The following is a 21,946-nucleotide window of genomic DNA, read 5'->3' as shown; positions in this document are numbered from 1 at the left end:
ATGTATGAATGGTTCCGTTCTGCAATTCTTTATTTGGTGCTATTGATCTATTTTCCTATCATTAAACTAATATTAATTACAGTAGCCACAATCCTCATTATTATAGCTTTATAATAAGCTTTCTTACATGGTTGGGGAAATTAATTATCTTGTTCTTTTTCTTCAAAACATCTTTTCATATAAGCTTTAGAATTTACTTGTCAAAACACTAGAGAGTTTGATTGGAATGACAGTGAGTTCAGAGATTAACTGGAGAAGAATGAACATTCCTTTTTTTTTTTTTTACAGTATTGACTCTTCTAATGAATACGATTCATCTCATGTTTTTATGTGTCTTCTTTTACTTCTTTTTAAAAAAAGATTTATTTATTTATTTTCTTTTTTTAAATTATTATTTTTTATTTATTTATGATAGTCACAGAGAGAGAGAGAGAGAGAGAGAGAGGCAGAGACATAGGCAGAGGGAGAAGCAGGCTCCATGCACTGGGAGCCCGATGTGGGATTCGATCCCAGGTCTCCAAGATCGCGCCCTGGGCCAAAGGCAGGCGCCAAACCGCTGCGCCACCCAGGGATTCCCCTATTTATTTATTTTAAAATGAGAGAAAAAGAGCATGTGGGCACACAGCAGGAGGGGCAGAGGGAAAGAGAGAATTTCCAGCAGGTTCCAAGCTGGGTGGGGAGCCCCATGCAGGGCTAGATCTCATGACCTTAAGATCATGACCCGAGCCAAAACCAAGAGCTGGATATGTACACAACTGTGCTCCCCAGGCACCCCTGACAGTGTTTTGGTTTTTTATTTTTTTTATTTTTTTTATTTTTATTTTTATTTTTATTTTTTTTGTTTTGTTTTGGTTTTTTAAAAGATTGTATTTATTTGAGAGAGAGTGAGCACAAGTGGGGAGGGGTGCAGGGGGAAGGTAGAGGGGAAGGGAGAAGCAGACTCCCTGCTAAGCAGGGAGCCAGACCCAGTGCTCCATCCCAGGACACTGAGGTCATGACCTGAACTGAAGTCAGACACTTAACCGACCCAGCCACTCAGGTACCCCCTGAGAGTGGTTTTATAGGAAGAATTTTATCCTTGGGGTCAATGTATTTAAAGGCTAAAATCTATCCAGGCTTAGGCTTCCTAGTTCTCTTCAGTTAGTTTTGATGAGTTAAACTTTTCTAGAAAAATTTTCCATTTCATGTATGTTTTCAAGTTTATTTACATAGACTTCTTCATAGCACTTTCTCACTATTTCAGTTTCTGCTTTATCTGTAGTCATATCCTTTTCCTTATTCCCAATATGCTCCTTCGTGCTTTTTCTCTTATTTATCTAATTAGTTCTGCCAGAAGCATGACTACCTCGTTAATCTTTTTAATTTAATTTTAATTAATTTATTTTTTTAAGATTTTATTTATTTATTCATGAGAGACACAGAGAGAGAGAGAGAGAGAGAGAGAGAGAGAGGCAGAGACACAAGCAGAGGGAGAAGCAGGCTCCATGCAGGGAGCCTGATGCTGAACTTGATCCTGGGTCTCCAGGATCACACCCTGGGCCGAAGGCAGGCACTAAACCGCTGAGCCACCCAGGGATCCTATCATTAATCTTTTTTAAAAATCAACTTCTTTTTTTATTGATCTATTCTGTTTGTCTTCTGCATTGTTAGTCTCTGCTCTCTATTTCCTTCCTTCTACTTTCTTTGGGTTTACACTGTTGTTCTCTTCATTTATTAATTCCAGCTCACTAACTTCTGTTTTTTTCTTCTTTTTTAATGTGACACTTAAGGCTATAGATTTTCTTCTAAGAACGCCTTAGTCTTCGGCCCACAAATTCTGATGTCCGATATATTCATTATTTTTCAGCTATAAGGATTGTCTATGTTATTACTTTTTTTTGACATTGGCATTATTTAAGAGTGTGTTTTTATTAAGAAACATTTTAAACATACAATGAACAATGACGTCCAAAATCTTTCAAAATTTTGCCCATTTTGTTGGTATGTGTTTTTAAATTTCCAAATGTATGAAATTTCTACTGCCCTTTTTTGTTAGTTTCAGTAATTACGTGCACTTAACTGCATTATGTTCAGAGAGTACATCCTGCGGATGATGTTGATTATTTGCTATCTGTTCAGATTTTTATTTCAGCCTCCTCTGCGATGTGTCTTATATACGTTCCATGTATGCTTGGAAAGAATGAAATTTATCCAATATTGTCGAGACCACCTTTAAGCAACAAGTTTGAACAATGGAAACTTGATCAAGACAGAAGGCCACCCACCTGCCACCAACCGCTGAGCTGAATGCAAACAGGCTCAGTAAGCAACTCGCCTGGAAATCACCACAGGCCCTAACTGACCAATTACAACCAACCAGGCAGAGTTCCTCAGATTACCAAAAAAGAGAAAATTCCATACATCCCCATACTCCCTCACTCGGCTGCCCGGTAGCCGTGGCCCCTTACCACTACCTCTTCACAGTCAGTCTCTTCTTTGCCGTCCTGCCTCCAGCACTGTGTTCAATAAGCTTTGAACATTTTTGTTCTGCCTCTGGTGAATTCTTTCACCACTCATACCAGTGGCCTCCACCTGATGGGGATGTCCCACAATCATTTGTTGCAAAGGTCTTTAAATGTCCATTTGATTAAGTTGAAAACATGCTACGTAGGTTTTCAAATACCTGTATTTTTTTCTATTTTTCCTCTGCTTACATGACAATTATGGAAAGAGGAGTATTAAAATTCCCCCTGATGTTTGTTGATTTCTCAGTTTCTCCGTGTAGTTTGGACAACTTTGCTTTGTATGATCTGAGATTTATGTTATGAGGTGCACACAAGCCTAGAGTTGCTATATCTTTCTGGAGAATTGTTTCTTTTTATCATTGGATAGTTATCCTCCTTGTCTTTAATGATGCTCTTGGCTTGACTGTGGAGCTTTCTCTTTGTTAGCATTTACCTGGAATATCCTTTCCCATCTTACCTTTGCAAACTCTTGATGTCCTTATATTTAAGTTTCTTGCTCACTGACCAGAGACACATAGGTTATCCTGGAGGCCCATTCCCTCCCTCTAGGTTTAATCTCAGTGAAATACATCAGTGGAAGGACAGGCTGATACCACATCTCAGGAATGCCACCTTCTCTTCCCAGTGCATCCATTTCTTCAATCCAGAAGCTCCCAGGACACCCGGCTGGTTCAGTCAGTAGAGCGTGCGACTCTTGATCTGGGGGTTGATTCCAAGCCCCACATTGGGTGTAGAGATTGCTTTCAAAAAATGTTTTTGAATAAAAACAAAGAGTTCCCATTGTTATATAGTAAATTAGATGTCCTTGTCTCGCCTTCCAGCTTCACTGGAAACACGTAGAATGATAAAGAGGGAGTTCCTTTCTTTCGATTTTTGGACACATTTACCATGCCCCCACTTACGCACATCTCTCTGTGGGATAATGAGAGACGGGAAGATCATGCACTGTCGGCTGTTCTCTGCCTCTAAATTTCCTCAATGAAGAGTAATTTTTCATCACATGCAAGTACTGGTATAATTAGCTTGCTCAGGCTTCTGTAATAAAGCACTATTGACTGACTGGCCTAAACAACAAAAATTTATCTTTTCACAGTTCTGGAGGCTGGAAGAAGTCCATGATTAAGGCTCCTGCCGATTCAGTGTCTGGTGGGAGGCCTCTTCCTGTCTTTGCTCACCATTCCTTTCTCTTGTTTTTTTCATTGTATATCTTTTCTCTGGGATTATTTTCCTTTGGCCTGAAGGACATCCCTTAATAATAGATTTTTCATTGAGGTTCTTGGATTGATAAACTCTATTTTTTTTTGAAAAAAAATTCTTGATTTCATCCTTACACTCTAACAACAGTTACCTGGATATAGAGTTTTTTGCAGCAGCTTGAAAATACTGTTCCACTGCATGGTGGCTTCTACTGCTCTTGAGATGTTTGCTGTTAGTCTAATTGTCATCCTTGTGTTTAATTTCCTTTTTCCTTTGATTACTTTTCTATGATAGGATATGCTGCAATTACACTACTGCATGTCTATGGATTTTTGTTTAACCTTTTTGTTTGTTACTCCTTATGATTCTCAAATCTATGGATTCATGTCTTTCATTATTTGGTAGTGACAGTTCTCAGCCACTATCTCCTAATGTTATAGACAATTTGAAAAGCTTCATTATATACTTCTAGGTTTTCATACTTATCTTGCAGGGGACTTCTAGTAAATGCATATATGTGTATAAAACAGTGAGAACACTCATTTTCCTCTAGTATAAATGCTTTAATACTTGGCATCTGAGCAACAGGTCCATAATTTCTGATGTCTGTGATAGGCAGGTTACCACAGTGCTGCCTGCTTTAGCCTCCTTGTAAACAATGATATCCATGAAATCATGGTTTTGATGTCCTAGCACATATTATTAATCCTAGCACATGATTATTGAAATGAAATAATTGGGCAGCCCCGGTGGCGCAGCGGTTTAGCGCTGCCTGCAGCCCGGAGTGTGATCCTGGAGCCCCAGGATCAAGTCCCATGTTGGACTCCCTGCATGGAGCCTGCTTCTCCCTCTGCCTGTGTCTCACTGCCTTTCTCTCTGTGTGTCTCTCATGAATAAATAAATAAAATCTTTAAAAAAATGAAATAATTCATCTATGAGACAAATAATTAAAATAACCTAATGTCCTCTGCATGCCCTTGGGAAATTTTGGCATTAGCTGAAACACAACACCATTTGGAAGAGTGACCAGTGAGGTTGATCTGTGGGCAATGGGAGCCACTGAATATATTTAAGCAAGTGAGGAATATAATCAGGAGTTGTTTCCAGAAAGATCATGTGAGCCATAGATATTAGAGAATGAGGTATCAAGGTATTGATTCTGAAAGCAAGAAGATAACATGGAGTGGCACAGAGAAAATGATGAGCTTTTGTATTAGCTCTGACTGTTGTTAGCCTGCTCAGGGTCCATAGTTTTCAGGGCAAATTTAGAGCTTTTGCTAAATATAAGTGAACATTCCAATCCCTCATCCAATTTAGGGGCTCCTCTCTTGCTCTTAGTTTAGGCCAGACCCATGGTTTGGGAACTACCAGTGGGTGAAGGTGTGGTCTATTTTTGTTCTACTTTTTCCTCACCAATGTTCTTGGCTTCTTTAGGGTTGGACACAATGGTGCAGAAGGGATTAGAAGAAAAGAAGCAAAGGCTGTTTCTCGTATCTGATGTTTGTAATTCTCTTTGACTACTTAATGGATGGCAGGCATCCAGTGCTGGCTCTTTCACAGAACACATTAGTGCGGTCTTTGGAACTCCCACTGGATGTCCTGACACAGCACTGTTGCTAGCCTGTATCAGTTCCATCCTCTGGTCTATCACCCACAGCCTCTTTCTGGTGGGATCTTCTAACCCAAGCAGACAGTTCTCTTAGATGAGGTTCTTTCAAGGAAATCCTTTCCTAGCTACTTGCCATGGTATCCACTTGGTCCATAGGAAACATTGCACATACTTACTCTAGAATGAATGACTGTTCCCCAGAACAGCAGAATGCTCTCACTGCTGCCTTTTAACTCCTTGCCCTGACTCCATGGGCACCTCTAGCTCGACAATCTACCCTATGAGTTTTCCAGGGGACAGTTAGGCACCAGTTTCTACTTTCATCCTGTATATGACCCAATTTCCTCGTGACATATTCTCCCAAAAATGTTATGTTCTATTATGGTAGCAAAACTCGCAACTGGAAAATCAGATACCAATCTTCCCTCTTGTAAATAGTATTAATCTCTCTAAGTGGATCCATTGGGACCCCTTCTTTTGCTTTAGAGATAGGAGAGGAAGCATGTTACAAAACTTTCTACTCACATGGATTCTCTTACTACCAAGAGTCTCATTAATGAATCTCTTCTATAGAAGTTGGAAATGGGGAAGGATATTGATTGTTACAGATCAGATTGTAGCCTATTAGTCCTGCATGGATATGTCTAATATGTCTCTTAAATATAGATACACTTGTCACCCATTGTCCACAGCATTGAGGCTTTGGTTTGAAATTTTGAGACAAAATCTTATTCCATATCCTGTGAAATGGGCAATGGGTGTCCAAGGAAGAGGAAGGTATGAGGAGAGAAAACACAGATACATTTTTCAGCCTTACAGTTTGTCTAGAACTCTAGTGGCCTGCCCAAGAGCCTCAGCAAACCACCTTAAGTAGTAGCTTTGGCTCATTGGCTTGTTTGGGCTGTGGCTGCCTGAACTTTACTCTAGCTAGTGCTCATAGGCTCTAATGATTGCAGTTTTATCCCTTTGCATCATTGGTAGCATATTTGCATCTGCATGGAGTCAGTCTACATCTTTCCTGGGGTTCATTAGGGATCATCGTGATGCTTAATTTCCTGTCATGTCAGTTACTATCTAATATTCTTTCAAAATGAGCTTAGATAAATATTCATACACCTAAATTTGGGTGTTGTTTTCACTTCTAAGTTGTATCCCTTACAGTAAATCCATTTTAAGCCGGTAATGCCTGTCTACTCTCTCCAAAATGAACATTTAGTGTATTCCTCTTTGCTATGTGCTGTCCATATAGTGGCATGCGCTTGAGGTGCCATGGGGGAAAACTTGGGGTTTACTTTTTTTTTTTTTTTTACTGCTTTATTTGATTTTTGAACATTATAGCAGTAGCCCATGGTTCTAATAACAAATGAAATTACATGGAACAAACATATATAAAACGTAAAGCTGGGGTGCCTGGCCAGCTCAGTTGGTAGAGTATGCAACCCTTAATCTTGAATGGCAAGATCAAGGTAAAAAATAAAATATGAAAAAAGAAAAGGGTAAAGCTAATCATCTCCTCTGTTTTCACTTCTGTCCCAATATCATTTATTCACTGCCATTCCCCCCGGAATAACCAACTTTAATATTTTGTTGACACATATACAAACATATATTCAGATACACTGGGATTTCTTTATCTGTTACCTAGAAAAATAACCAAACTCCATGTCATTCAAAATTTTTGAAGATTTAATGCTATGTCCCAATTTTAAGTACCCTCAGTCTGTGTATTCCAACTTACTTTTTTTCATTTGACAGGTTATCATAGAGTTCTCTACAAGTTAGTAGATAAGTATCTACAACAATATTTTCTTTTTTTTTAAAGATTTTATTTCTTTATAAATTAGAGAGAGAGAGAGAGAGAAAGGTGGAGACACAGGCAGAGGGACAAGCAGGCTCCATGCAGAGAACCCAACGTGGGACTCGATCCCAGGTCTCCAGGATCAAGCCCTGGGCCGAAGGCAGGTGCTAAACTGCTGAGCCACCTGGGCTGCCCAATATTTTTAAATTTATACATAATCTCTCTCATTCACACACACACATTATTTTACATAGCAGAGTTTATATATACTAAGGTATGTTCATTTTATTTAGTCTTTCCACCTTATCTATTTGCATTATCTCCCTGTCCCTTCCCCTACTCTTCTATTCCTCTTCCCTACCCCTTTTCCCTTTAGGGAACTTGTTTGAACAATACGATGCATATTTTTCTGTGGTTTTCTCCAGACTCATGTAACTATACGCATATACATAGATTTAAAAACCATTTTTTGCTTTGCAAAAATGAGATATTATACATGCTGCTCCCTACCTTAGTTTTCTCATGCAATAAAACCTCATCAAAATCTCTTTATGTTGACTGGAAGAATGTTAACATGTTCTTCATGGCTGCGTAATATTTCAGAGTGTGACTGCATGTTACATACCCATCCATTCCTCTCTCAATGGACATTCAGTTGGTTTCAATATTTTTCACTATGGATGACACTGCAGTGAACATCCTTGTACATATACCTTGGGGACTTTTACTTCTAGGAAATAGATTTCCAAAAGACTGTGGGATTGAAGATATGTGTATAGATGTAATTTTAATTACTATTGCCAGATTCCTTTTCTAAAAGACTTTACATTTCCATCAGAAATGTATGAGAGTAATTCTTTCTCCCAGTTCCAACCAGAAATAGGTACTAACCCTCCTTTTAATTTTTGACAATCTAATGAGTTAAAGAAAGTATTTTATTGTTATTTTATTTTGCATTTCCCTGACCCCTGGTGAATCTGAGCATCTTTGCATATGTTTTTTGGCAATTTGTATTTGCTCTTCTATGAACGTACTCTGCCCATTTAGGGAGTGTGTGTGTGTGTGTGTGTGCATGTCTTGGGAGGGTCTTCTTATCAATTTGTTATAGTTCTTTGTATATTATAGACATTAGCTCTGTTCTAGTCACAAGCGCTGTATGTGTTCCTACTCCATCATTTATTTGTTGAATTTGTGTTTGCTATAGTTTGCCATTCAAAAGGTTTTTAATTTTTATATTGCTAAATACGTCTTTTTGACAACTGGAATCTGGATTTCCTATCTTAGTTGAGAAGAGCTTTTACTCTAAGTTCATATGTTGTTGCCTGGCTATTTTTGTACAGTTTTTATTGTTTTATAATGTGTGTAGTATGAAACAGGATATGTCTGTATCTTTTTCCAGATGGATAACCAGTCATGCCAGCACCATATGGTAATAAACTATTCTTTTTCTCCAAATGGAAATACCATCTTTGTCTTGTATTAAGTTCACACATTCCCTGGGGCCTATTTCTGGACTCTGATGTTCTACTGACCTAATAATCTGGTCCCACACCAATGCCATAGAGATTTGATAGCAGTGGCCTTATGTTTGCATTCTGATATCTCATGACAGAAGTTCTCTGTCACTATTCTTTGCTTTTATATAATTTTAATGTTCTTGATCTATCTTCCATTATGAGCTCTAAGACGTTTTGATCCAACATTCTTCACATTCATTAAAAAAAATCCAGTTAGCATTCTAATGGGAATTGCATTGAATTTGTATCTTGCTCTTGAGAGGTTGCCATTTTAAAAATGTCTTCTCGTTCCAAGACTGTGGTAAATCTTTCCTTTTGTTCAGATCTTAAGACCTTCAGTAAGACTTTTACTTTTCTTCATTCAGGCCCTATGCTTTTGGAAAAAAAAAAAAGCTACATATCTTCAATAACAAATGGTATTTATTTCTCTCATTTTTAGTGCCCTTTGAGAAAAAAATTCGGCAGTTATTTTATATTGAAATTTTAACTGAGATGATTGTGGGTTTGCATGCAGTTGTAAGAAATAACACAAAGAGATCTTGTGTGCCATTTACCCAGTTTCCCTGATGGTAACATAGTGCAGAACTAAAGTGCAGTGTGAAAACCAGGGCATTGATGTTGTACAATCGACCAATTGTGTTCAGATTTCCCCAATTTTATCTGTGTTTATTTATTTGCATGTGTACATATTTTGTTCTATATAATGCTATTACGTGTGTAAGTTTGTGTATCCACTATCATGGTCAAAATACTCTAAAAACTAGGGGGGAAAGATACTGAATAATTCTGTCACAACCAAGATCCTTCATATTTCTCTTTTATAACCATAGATACCCATCTAGCCCCCCTTTTCCCTAACCTCTGGCAACCATAAAACTGTTCTCTATTTCTGTAATTTTGTCATTCCACAAATGAAATATGCATGGAATCATATAGTATGTAAGCTTTAGGAATTGGCTTTTTCCCCCCTCAGCATGATTCCCTGGAGTTTCATCCAAGTTGTTTTGCATGTATTAACAGTTCGTTCCTATTTATTTTTTTTAAGATTTTATTTATTTATTTATGAGAGATGCAGGGAGAGAGAGGCAGAGACACAGGCAGAGGGAGAAGCAGGCTCCATGCAGGGAGCCTGATGTGGGACTAGATCCCGGGGCCCTGGGGTCACGTCCCGGGCTGAAGGTGGTGCTAAACCACTGAGCCACCTGGGCTGCCCCAAGTTCATTCTTATTTATTGCTGAGTAGTATTCCATGGTGTGGAAGTACCACACTGTGTTCAATCATTCACCTATTGAAAGACAGTTGGGCTTCTTCCAGTTTTTTTGGCTCTCCGGAGTAAAACTGCTCTGGACATTCACATCCAGGTTTTTGTGTGAAGACAAGTTTTCATTTCTCTGGGATTCATGACCAAGAGTGCAATCTTGTATCATGTGATCCTACTGAACTCAGTTGTAGAAGGTTTTTTTATTTGTTTGTTTGTTTTTGGAGATTCCCCAGGGATTTCCTGTATAGACAATCATGTTATCTGCAAATGGGGATAGTTTTATTTCTTCCATTCCAGTTTGTATGCTTTTAATTTTTTTCTTGCCCTCCAGTAGTGACTAGACTTGCCAGTACTATGTTGAATAATAGTAATGAAAGTAGACATCCTTCTTATTTCCAATCTGAAGGAGAAAGCATTTGGTCTTTCACCATTAAGTATCATTTTAGCTATAGGATTTTGCAGATGTTCTTTATTAAGTTGGATAACTTTCCTCTATTTTTTTTTATCTTGCTGAGAATTGGTTTTATTTTATTTTTCATCATGAATGGGTATTGGACTCGGTCAAATGCCTTTTCTTTGTTAAATTATGTGATCATAATGATATTATGATTTTTCTTTTTTAGCCTGTTGATACAATGCATAACATTGATTCTCGAATGTTGAACCAACCTTGCATGCCTGAAATAAATCCCACTTTGTCGTGTTACTTAATTTTTTAAATAACATCTTGGATTCAATTTGCTAATATTTTGCTGGAATTTTTGTGTCTAAATAATACTGGCCTCATGATGTGAGTTGGGAAGTATTCCTTCTGCTTCTATTTTCTGAAAAAACTGTGTAAAACTGATGAATTCTTTAAATATTTGATAAAGGTCTTCAGTGGAGCCATCTGGGCCCGAGGATTTCTTTGGGGGGAAAATTTTAAATTAAAACTTCAATTTTTAAATGGCTATAGAATTATTTATCCTGTCTATTTCATCCTGGTTGGGTTTGGTAGTTGATAGTTTTTAAGAAATTAGTCCATTTATTTTAAATTGTCAAATTTGTGAAGATAAAGCTATTTATGGTATTCCCTGCAGGATTTGTAGTATCATCCCAGTTACTCTGTGTCATCTTTTTTAAAGTCTTAGTCTTGCTAAAAATTGCGATGTTATTGATTTTTTTTTTGAAGAACAAGCTTTTTTTGTTGATTTTCTCTGTTTTCTGATTTTCAATTTCATTAACTTTTTATTTATTTTTTATTTTTTAAAGATTTTATTTATTTATTAATGAGAGACACGGGTGGGGGGGGGCGGACAGAGACACAGGCAGAGGGAGAAGCAGGCTCCATGCAGGGAGCCTGACATGGGACTTGATCCTGGGTCTCCAGGATCAGGCCCTGGGCTAAAGGCGGCACTAAACCGCTGAGCCACCCGGGCTGCCCCTCATTAACTTTTTAAAAAGTAAGTTCTATTCCCAATGTGGGGCCTGAACTTACAACCCCAAGATCAAAGTCACATGCTCTACTGACTGAACCAGCCAGGCATCCCTGTATTTTGTTTTTTAACTTTCCTTTTACTTGTTAAAAAACTTATTTTGCTCTTCTTTGTTCTTCTCCTTCCTCTTCTTCCTCTTTTTTTCTCCTTCCACTTTTCTTCTTCTTCTTTTGATTTCTTGAGGTAGGAACTTAAATGACTGATTTAAGACCTTTATTTGCTTCTAGTGTAAATGTTTAGTACTCTAAATTTTCCTCTCAGCACTGCTTTAGAAGCATCCCACAAGTTTAATATGTTATATTTTTATGTTCCTTCTGTTGTTTCTATTTTTAAATTTTGGGTTGTGACTTCCTCACTGACCCTTAGGATTTTATTTTTAAAGATTTTACCTATTTATTTGACATGGAGAGAGAACTAGCACAAGCAGGGGAAGTGGAGTAGGAGAGGGAGAAGCAGACTCCCCACTGAACAGGGAGCCCAACTCAGAGCTTGATCCCAGGAGCCTGGGACCATGACCTGAACTGAAGGCAGATGCTTAATTGACTGAGCCACTCACATGCCTCTGACCTATGGGTTTAGAATCATGTTGCTTAATTTCTCCACGTTTTCCTGTTGTTTTTCTGCTACTGACTTCAATTTGATTCTAATATGGTAAAAATTACACTATATTTCTGTTATTTAGAGTTGGCTAAGCTTTGTTTTAGGGCCCAAAATACAGTTTATCTTGGTGAGTGTTCCATGGGTACTTGAGAACAAAATGTATATTCTGCTATTATTGGGTGAAATATTCTATGTATTTCAATTAGCTCCATTGGTTGATTGACTGTGTTCAGATCTCCTATATACTGGTTGCTCTTTGGCTTGTAGTCCTTAGAGTTGCTGAGAGAGAGAGTGCCTTTTTTTAAGTTCATTATTGGTTATTTTATAGAGTTGCTATCGTGAAAGAATTTTTTCCTTATTTCCATTTTCTGGCACTTATTGGTAATATTGAGCAAAGTCATTGGATCTTTTTTTTTTTAAGAAAGATTTTGTTTACTCATTTGAGAGAGAGAGAGAGAGCATGTGTACAAATGAAGTCAGTAGCAAAAAACTTTACCTAGTCTTTTCTAATGTTTATATCATTTTTTTCATTGAACAGCACCTCAGGGATGCCTGGGTGGCTTAGCAGTTGAGCGTATGTCTTCGGCTCAGGACATGACCCCAGATTCCCCGGATTGGTCCTTCATTAGGCTCCCGGCAGGCAGCTGCCTCTTTCTCTGCCTGTGTCTCTGCCTCTCTCTCTGTGTCTTTCATGAATAAGTAAATAAAATCTTTAAAAAAAAAAAAAGAATAGCACCTCAAAGAAAGCATTGAATGCTACTTGAAATTGTGAACAACCCTGCCTGGATTCTAAGTATAATCGACATGGTTTTAGTATTTAACATTTTACAATAGTATTTGCTAATTTGGGATAGTCTTTGTTATATAATCCATTCTTTTGCAAATCTACCTTCTTTAAAGTTTTATTACCAAAAAAGTAAAAATAAAAATAAAGTTTTATTTCCATTGGCTGCTGCATATTATCAAATACCTTTTTTTTGTTTGTTTTTGGTTTTGTTTTTTTATCATTTTTTTTATCAAATACCTTTTAAGCAACTAGATGTATGCTTCTTCCCTTTAATTTATGGATGTAAAGAATTATATTGATGAATTTTCTTAAATGTAATCACTTTTGTATTCCTAGATTAAACTTTACTAGGTCAAAACTCACTGGGTTTATTATTTATTTATTTATTCATTCATTCATGAGAGACAGAGACAGAGAGAGGCAGAGACACAGGCAGAGGGAGAAGCAGGCTCCATGTAGGGAGCCCGAGGTGGGACTCCATCCCGGGTCTCCAGGATCAGGCCCTGGGCTGAAGGCAGCGCTAAACCGCTGAGCCACCCGAGCTGCCCACTCACTGGGTTTATAAGTAAGATTAGTCTGTAGTCTTCTTTATTGCAACATTCATCAGGTTTGGTATTAAAATTATGCCAGCATGGGGCACTGGGGTGGCTCAGTCGATTCAGTGTCTGGCTCTTGGTTTCCACTCAGGTCATGATCTCAAAGTCTTGAGATTAACCCCGGGGTCAGGCTCCATGCTCAGTAGGGAGCCTGCTCCTCTCCTCCCTCTGTCTCTGCCCCTCCGAGAGCACTCTTTCTCTCAAATAAATAAAATAAATCTTTAAAAAATCTTTACGGTTATGCCAGCTTAATAAAATAAATTGGTAAGATTTTTATCATTTCTATTGTCTTAAAATGTTTAAATGATACTGGATTTATCAATTTTCAACATTTATAGAACTTGGCTTTTTTAGTATTTTTATTTTTTAAAAAGATCTTATTTATTTATTCATGAGAGACATAGAGAGAGGTGGAGACACAGGCAGGGAGAGAAGCAGGCTCCATGTAGGGAGCCCAATGCTGGGCTTGGTCCCAGGACCTCCAGGTCACACCTTGAGCCAAGGCAGATGCTCAACCACTGAGCCCCTGGGGGTTGCCCTGAATTTGGCTCTTTTAAATAACTAGTTACTTTGGGATCCCTGGGTGGCCCAGCGGTTTGGCGCCTGCCTTTGGCCCAGGGCGTGATCCTGGAGACCCGGGATGGAATCCCACATCAGGCTCCCGGTGCATGGAGCCTGTTTCTCCCTCTGCCTGTGTCTCTGCCTCTCTCTCTCTCTGTGACTATCATAAATAACTAAAAATTAGGGATCCCTGGGTGGCGCAGCGGTTTGGCGCCTGCCTTTGGCCCAGGGCGCGATCCTGGAGACCCGGGATCGAATCCCACGTCGTGCTCCCGGTGCATGGAGCCTGCTTCTCCCTCTGCCTATGTCTCTGCCTCTCTCTCTCTCTCTGTGTGACTATCATAAATAAATAAAAAATTAAAAAAAAAATAAATAAATAACTAAAAATTAAAAAAAAATAACTAGTTACTTTTACAATGTCTTATGGTGACTTTCAATTTCTTCTGTGGTTAATTTGTGTTATATCATCTCAAGTTTATATATATTTGTTATTTCTAAATAGTTAATTTTTCTTTTTTATTCCTAGTCTGGCCTGTTTCTCATTTTTCTTTAATAAGGCTCTACTAAGAATTTATTGGCTTTATTATTCTTTCTAAAAAACAGCTTTTGGGGATCCCTGGGTGGCGCAGCGGTTTGGCGCCTGCCTTTGGCCCAGGGCGCGATCCCGGAGACCCGGGATCGAGTCCCACGTTGGGTTCCCGGTGCATGGAGCCTGCTTCTCCCTCTGCCTGTGTCTCTGCCTCTCTCTCTGTCTCTGTGTGTGACTATCATAAATAAATAAAAATTAAAAAAAAATTAAAAAAAATAAAATAAAATAAAAAACAGCTTTTGAATTTATTTATCCTTTCTACTAATTTTTTTCTATTTCAGTATGTTCAGCTTTATATTATCCTTATAGTATAATATCTTTACACTTAACTCCATCTTTGTACTTTGGTTTATTTAGTTATTATTCTAATTTCTTAGTTAATTTTTATTTATTTTTTTCTTAGTTAATTTTTAAATTAACTAATTAGAATTTCTTTTTTTAAAAAATGTATTTATGATAGTCACAGAGAGAGAGAGAGAGAGAGAGAGGCAGAGACACAGGCAGAGGGAGAAGCAGGCTCCATGCACCGGGAGCCCGACGTGGGATTCGATCCCGGGTCTCCAGGACCGCGCCCTGGGCCAAAGGCAGGCGCTAAACCGCTGCGCCACCCAGGGATCCCCTAATTAGAATTTCTTAATTCTAATTTTGTTCTTTCATTTTTGTTTCTCTTCCTTGACGATGATGACACTTAGTTTTTCTCTGAGTTCAGGTTTTGCTGTATTCCTTAGCTTTTGTTCTGAAGTGTTCTTTTCAAAGTGTTTTAGATAGTTCAGGATAGGAGTGATATTAAGAATATTTAACAACCAGTGTTTGTGAGCACCCACCAAACAGGATGGATGTTAGTCATTAATGTCAGTATAGCTTAATCAGCGCACATTGAAGAATATCTAATGCCATTTATAATTTCAATTTTTATTACCTCTTTGGACCGAAGATAATCTAGGAGTGTGTTGGTGTATTTATTCACTTCCAAGTTGTTATATAATTCTACTTCATAAATTAGTATAAGAATTAAATGAATTGTTACATGTCAAGTACTTAGAGCAGCACCTGACATAATAAATTTTTAAACAATGCTGCATATATATTGCTAGGTATTTTTACTCTGAGTCACTTTTTAAAAAAACATTATTTCATGGATTAAGGGATATATGTCTTTTTTTTAAAGGAATGTAAGGGTCTATGTATGTTTATTAAATCTAGTGCATTGATTTATTTGTTCTAATTTCTTTACTTATTTTAAAAAATATTTTAATTAATTAATAATTAATTTGAGAGATCTTGCAGGAGCAGGGGGAGGAGCAGAGGGAGAGGGAGAAGTACACTCTGCTGAGCAGGGAGCCTGATGTGGGGCTTGATCCCAGGACTTCAATCAGCATCATGACCTGAACCAAAGACAGATGCTCAAATGACTGAGCCACCCAGGCACACCTAATTCCTTTACTTATTTTTGTTTATTTTCTTCATTTCTGTAAAGGGAATGTTAAAATTTCTCAACATAATTGAATTTTCGTCAGATTTTCCTTGTGTTTCCCTTATTTTTTATTTTATTTGGATGGTGGTTTTAAAATATATTTGCAGATTTTTTGACCTTTCTAATTCCCCTATCTTTGAATGTGGACTGGATTTAGTTACTTGTTTCTAATAAACAGAACAATAGTGCGTAACCTCTGAGGCTCCACCTGGCTCTTGAGGATATTCGGCTCTGGAGGAAGCCAGCCACACTATCATGAGGACACTCCAGCAGTCCTTGGAGAGCTGATGCACAAAGGAACTGAGGCTTCTGACCGGTAGCCACCCAACTTGCTGGCCAGGTGAGTGACTGACTCAGTTTGGATGCAGATCCTACAGCCCTAGTTGAGCCTTCAGAAGAGTGCAGCCCTGGCCCACGTCATGAGTTCATCTTCAAGAGCCTTTGGGCCAGAGCCTCCTAGCTAAGCCATGCTTGACCCACAAACATTGTGAGAGATAATAAATGCTTAGTGTTGTTTCAAGCCACTAGGGTTCGGAGTAATTTGTATATAGTCATAGAGAACTAATACTGTGTATATAAGCTCCATTCAGATTAATTTGTTATTTAACGCTCTTTCCCAAGTCTTTTACTCAACTGGTAGTACGTATGATATTTTTCTGAATCCTTTTGTATGTATTTCCAAACTAACAGGTAAGTGATAACTTGCCTGGAATTCTTGATTTTCGGTACTTTTTTCCTCAGTACTTTGTAGTTTTTGCCACCGGCTTTCACCCTCCAGAGTTGAAGATAAATCATGTACTTGTCTGATTCTTTTTCTTTATAATTTACCCATCCCCCCTCAAACTTGTAAGATTTTCCCTTTCTCTTGAAGTTCAAAAATGTTACCGGTATATGCCTGGATATTAGAAAGCCTCCTGAATTTGCAGACGCTGGTCTTTCTTTAACACAAAAAATTTTCAAAATATTTTCAGAAAATATTTTCTTCTATTATTACCTCTCCTCCATCTGCTCCTTTTTCTCCTTCTAGAACCACTCCTTTAGGGTCTGTATTCCAAATCTCTTGTCTTTTTTGTTTGTCTGTTTATTATGATTTCTATCTCTTGGTATTTTTGCTCTGTCACTTTGAGATCTTTCTTCCACTAAATTTTCCATTAACTTGGGTCTCAAAAATGAGACTTCATTTTATTAAATTTTTAGTGTGAAAATCATGGTTTGGTTTGATTTATCTTCAGAGTGTCTCTTTTATGTTGCACTGAAGTCTCCTTAGGGTCCTTATTACTTTTGGTGTGCAATTACTATCTGTCTTTTCCCACTGCTCTACTTCATAAGGCAACTCAGTCTGATTGTGTGATTTGCACTCTCTTTCTTTCTGGTTGTAGGCCTCTTGGGAATAGCTGAAGTATCAGTGGCCCTCAGAGAGTGGAAGGGACATGGTGTCTGATTGTATGATAGTTTAGTGGCAGAGACATCCTCGGGAAGGAAGGAAGCCCTGCTGCTCTGTGATCTTTTAAACCTCTGGCTTCAGTTTGGTTCCTTCCCAGTTCCTTGGGGTCAAGGAGAATATGCACACTTACACAGGGCAGAAATCAACCTGCTGTTAGGCCAACTATATCCTGACACCATCAAGAGGTCCAAGTACCAAAAACCATGATTCTCAAGTCTTTGCATCAGGACTACCCTACCCTGACCCCCCGCTTCGGTCCTGCTCACAGGTGAGAATATATCACCTCAAGCCTCTGATTCCCACCGCCCAGGACCCTCCTGCCTTCTGAGTAGCAGGCAGATGGAGTTGGAATGTGTTTAGAGTTGAAAGTAGAGGGAATGTGAGAGACGTTAAGTGCCACCTTACTCTGGCATAAATTTGAAATTAATTATTTTTTATATCCATCCAGATCATCTTTCACTCTAAATGGATAATATGCAAATAAAGCCTTTGTGAGTCCTGTAAACATAAAAACATACTTGGAATTGAAAATTCAAGGAACATTTTATATATTCCCTACGGAATTCGAACTAACCAGATGATTTTTGCTTAAGCTCTCCGATGTGACTCTGTGTATGTAGACATCAAGCATGAGAAATGTCAAACCTGGCATGGAATCTCCACAAATGGAAGAATCTATGGCTTTAGAGTGGAATGGTTATTTGATCTCTATGCAAACCTCAGCATATTTCTTCTTCTTGTTTTTGTATCCTCTGGAAAGCTATAATTTGAATTTAAGAGCAGTAGTTAGGAGCAAAATGCTAATCAAAATCAGAAAACCATGTATTACGTGAGTGAGGCTCCTCAGCATCCATCTTTGAAGACTTGAAGCACTTTTTCCAACCCCAGCATTAGTCCTGCATACATCCCCAATTTCTTCTTGCAGACCTCAGGACTTCTCCAGATTGCTTCTCTTCTTAGCTATGACCAGTCTAATTTTTCTTCCAGAAATCTTTTTTTTTTTTTTTCCAAGTTTAGCCTAAGAGAGGGCTACTCTGGTTACTTTGGAAGCAAGCACACAAGCTTTTTCATTGTAAGGGTTTTCATTGCTCCACGTTGAGAACCAGAGGATTACACATAAACACACAGTGGAAGAGTTATAGAAGTTTAAGGATTTACCAAAAGTTATCTAAAATACATGTCCCAAGACCACAGTAAAATGTATCTGTGACTAGGAGGCCTTACTCAACCACTGTCTTTGGTTGCCTATGTTAAGAGTTGCAAGAGCAAGCTCTGGGAACCTCTTTCTTCCATTTTACATCACTTTTATAGCTTTGGCCACAGCTCGGCAAGATCTTCCCTTCCCTCCCACACCCTCAGCCCCTCTCTATTTCCACCAGGCTGAGATATTCCCATAATCTTAGCTGAGTAGAACTTCGTGTGGGCCCTTGCAGGTCATACAAACACCTACAGACATAGGAAGTGGGTCATTTACATCCCCAGCGAAGTTCCGTGTTTATAATCTTCACCTAGGACAAGTATCACAGACGGAAGGAACTATGAAGTCATTTGTCCTTACTTCTCAGTAATAGGTGCACATGGAATTCACAGCTCCAAATCTAAGTGGAATCATGTATGTTTGAGTAGAGGTTGAAAGAAAATTAAATTGATTATCACAAAGGTCTGGAAAATAAGACTATGTTAAGAAAGGTAGAGGGGTATCTGGTGCTGCAGTTGGTTGAAAGTCTGAGTCAACCAACTGCAGGTTTTGCCTCAGGTCCTGATCTTGGAGTTGGGAGATTGAGCTCAGGCTCTGGGCTCAGTGGGGAGTCTGCTTGAGACTCTTTCTCAAAAAAAAAAAAAAAAAAAAAGACTCTTTCTCCCTCTCCTTCACCCTCCCCCATAAATAAATAAATAAATAAATAAATAAATAAATAAATAAATATTTTCTTTATAAAAGTATAGTTTATCAACCTTAATACTGTTAACATTTTGCAATAATTATTTGGGGTGGAGAGGAGAGAGAGAGAGTAGAACATTCCTGTGCATTGCAGGATGTTTAGCAGCATGCCCAGCCTCTGCCCATTAGATGCTAGTAGCACCTCCCCTCCCGTTGTGACAACCAAAACGTCTGCAAACATTGCCAAATGTCCCCTGGGGGTGAAATAACTTCCCCATCCTGTTGAAAATGACTGGGTTAAAAGAGTTAAAATAATCAGCATCTAGAAGAGCTTTTAATTACAGTGTCCAAATATATGAAGGGCTCTCACACTGATGATAGTCATCAGTAGCTTTTTGTTTCCAGAACAGAAGAATTTCAGCCCAAAGGATTTGGATAAAACATAGTTGATTAATTTCTTGTGAAGCTTGTTATGTACTGACATGGGTTACTAAAAAGGAATGGAATTCCCTCCTCTGCCAATCTTTAAAATGAGATAAAATCTCTTATTTCTAGCTACTTCTCCTGCAATCATTCCTTAGAGGAGATGTGCTGGAAGACTTTTGAGACTGTATTCTTTTATCCAGCACCCTGCAGGAGCTGCCCCAGCTTCATGTAACATGACCAAACACCAGTACCACCCCATTGATCAAATAGGACTTTTCCAAGCAGACAAAATAAAGTGTGAGTAATTCTTACTATTCTGAGATTATTAGAAATGATACAGGAATCCATAAAATTATGCTTCAATATTTTCCTAAGTGATTTGGAAGAAATGTAATTAATTCTATGTTACATTTGGTGTTATCTTATTCTGAATTATGTATTCACTGTAAGTGCTAAGAAGAAGTATTGTTGGTACTTTTTCGGAGACACAGGATGAGAATGTGGAGTCTGTGTAAAAGGAGAGTTGATTGCTTAGAAAAGAAGCTACTAGAATGAGAAAGAAGTTGCTTGACACCTTTTTCAACTTATTTATACTCCTACCTCATTTCAGAAAGATTTAAAACTGATTTATACATAATCACCAAATTTTTAAACTCTTGAGTCCATAGTAATATTAGTGTTTAATAATGTATGAGAAAGAATTCTTGAAGCCTGTAATCCAGTTAGTGCTTCAAATTCTGGAAGTACAGTGAAGAACAATGATGCTTGGTGCATATCTTTGCTTTATGATAATAGCTCATTCATTTAAATATATGAACTAATCAAGTATCTTACTTGGTTTTTCAAAATTATTTTAATTCTTTATTGCATATAATCTTACATCCTGGAGACTTAGAAATAGTCTCAAATATATCAGGATTCTTTTTATTGCCAGTTACAGAAAACCTACTACAAACTAGTGTAAGGATAAAAATAAAACAAAACAAAAATGGAGAAGAGAGTTTACTGGATCTTGTAGCTTAGAAGCCCCACTCTAGAGCAGACTCCAAACATGGCTGGATCCTAGGCCTAAAAAAACCCACCACCACCAATAAAAAAAACCCAAAAAGGAATGGTTTTACTGTCATACTCCATTTAGCAAGATGGCTGCAGAATGAAAGGAGAGTCTACTTTCTTAGTGGCTGAAATGAAATTATGTGCCCATCCCAAACCAATCACTGTTGCCTAAGGAATGTGGTATTCTAACTAGGTAGGCTGGTTAGGTCACAAGCCATCCCTGGATTCGAGAATGGAGGCATATCCACAGAACCATGGACTGAGAGGAAGAATGGATGCCAAATACAAACCAGAATTATTATTGGAAGTAGAGCAAATGGATGTTAGGCAGTTGAGAACAAATGCCCCTCACATACATATTACTGGTATTTGGGTATTTCACCAAAACTCTTAGTTTAGAACACATTATCATTGTGATATTTGGTGATAACTTCTATTCAGAGTTATTGGAACACAGACTGTCAATAGTCTCCTATTATGCACCCTCTCTCTTTTCCCAGAGTAAAGGAATTTCTCTACAGGCACAAGGCTACCCGGAGTAAACACTGTTTTCCAGCTCCCTAATAGCATGTGACAAAGCTCTAACCAATGAGATGAGAACCAAAGTTCTAACAAGTAGAAGTGATATATACAATTTCCATGGCAAATCTTAAGAGGAAAGTGGATTAGGCTATTCTTTTGTAACAATATATATTTACTACATACTTAGATATTTATATCAATAATATATATTTTAATTTATTATATATTTTTAAGTGACATACTTTATTATATATTATATTAAATATATATAAATACATATAACCAACATTTCAAAGAGCAAGAGATCTTTAACAAGAAGACTTAAGATGATGGCTTTCTAGCTATTTTTAAAAGATTTTAGCATATTCCTTTTAACCACTGAAATAACATTTTAACCTCAAGGGGCATCACAGCATTTGACATTTTGCCAAACTACTACTAGCTTTCATGCTCTAAGGTGCCGATATTGCCCAAGAGGAGGGCATTCTCATTCTGCTTTTACATTCACTAGACTCCAGGTAGGAGTCACTGACTTAGTGGATGAGAAAGGAGATCTTTAAGAATTAAAGTGCTGTCATGGGAGATGGGCAGACTTGTTCTTGTGCAACAATAATAAAAGTTAACCACAAACCTCTCCAAATATGGCTGAGA

The 21,946-nt window shown here is 38.0% G+C and overlaps 1 protein-coding gene across 3 annotated transcripts in view; it reads left to right on the top strand.

The window, feature by feature from the left end:
• The window catches only part of DDX59 (DEAD-box helicase 59), an 84,341-nt gene that overhangs the window by 4,012 nt on the left and 58,383 nt on the right, over positions 1 to 21,946 (top strand). For all 3 annotated transcript variants that reach the window (XR_013382451.1, XM_077902408.1, XM_077902407.1), the window contains exon 2: positions 16,147 to 16,308. The gene's annotated coding sequence lies outside the window, so the exon portion shown is untranslated. The remainder of the gene's footprint in view (positions 1 to 16,146; positions 16,309 to 21,946) is intronic.

This window comes from Canis aureus, chromosome 6 (assembly GCF_053574225.1).
Source record: "Canis aureus isolate CA01 chromosome 6, VMU_Caureus_v.1.0, whole genome shotgun sequence".
NCBI classification, from domain to species: Eukaryota; Metazoa; Chordata; class Mammalia; order Carnivora; family Canidae; genus Canis; species Canis aureus.
The sequence above is the reverse complement of the archived record's forward strand: the minus strand, read 5'-3'. Positions and strand labels throughout refer to the sequence as shown.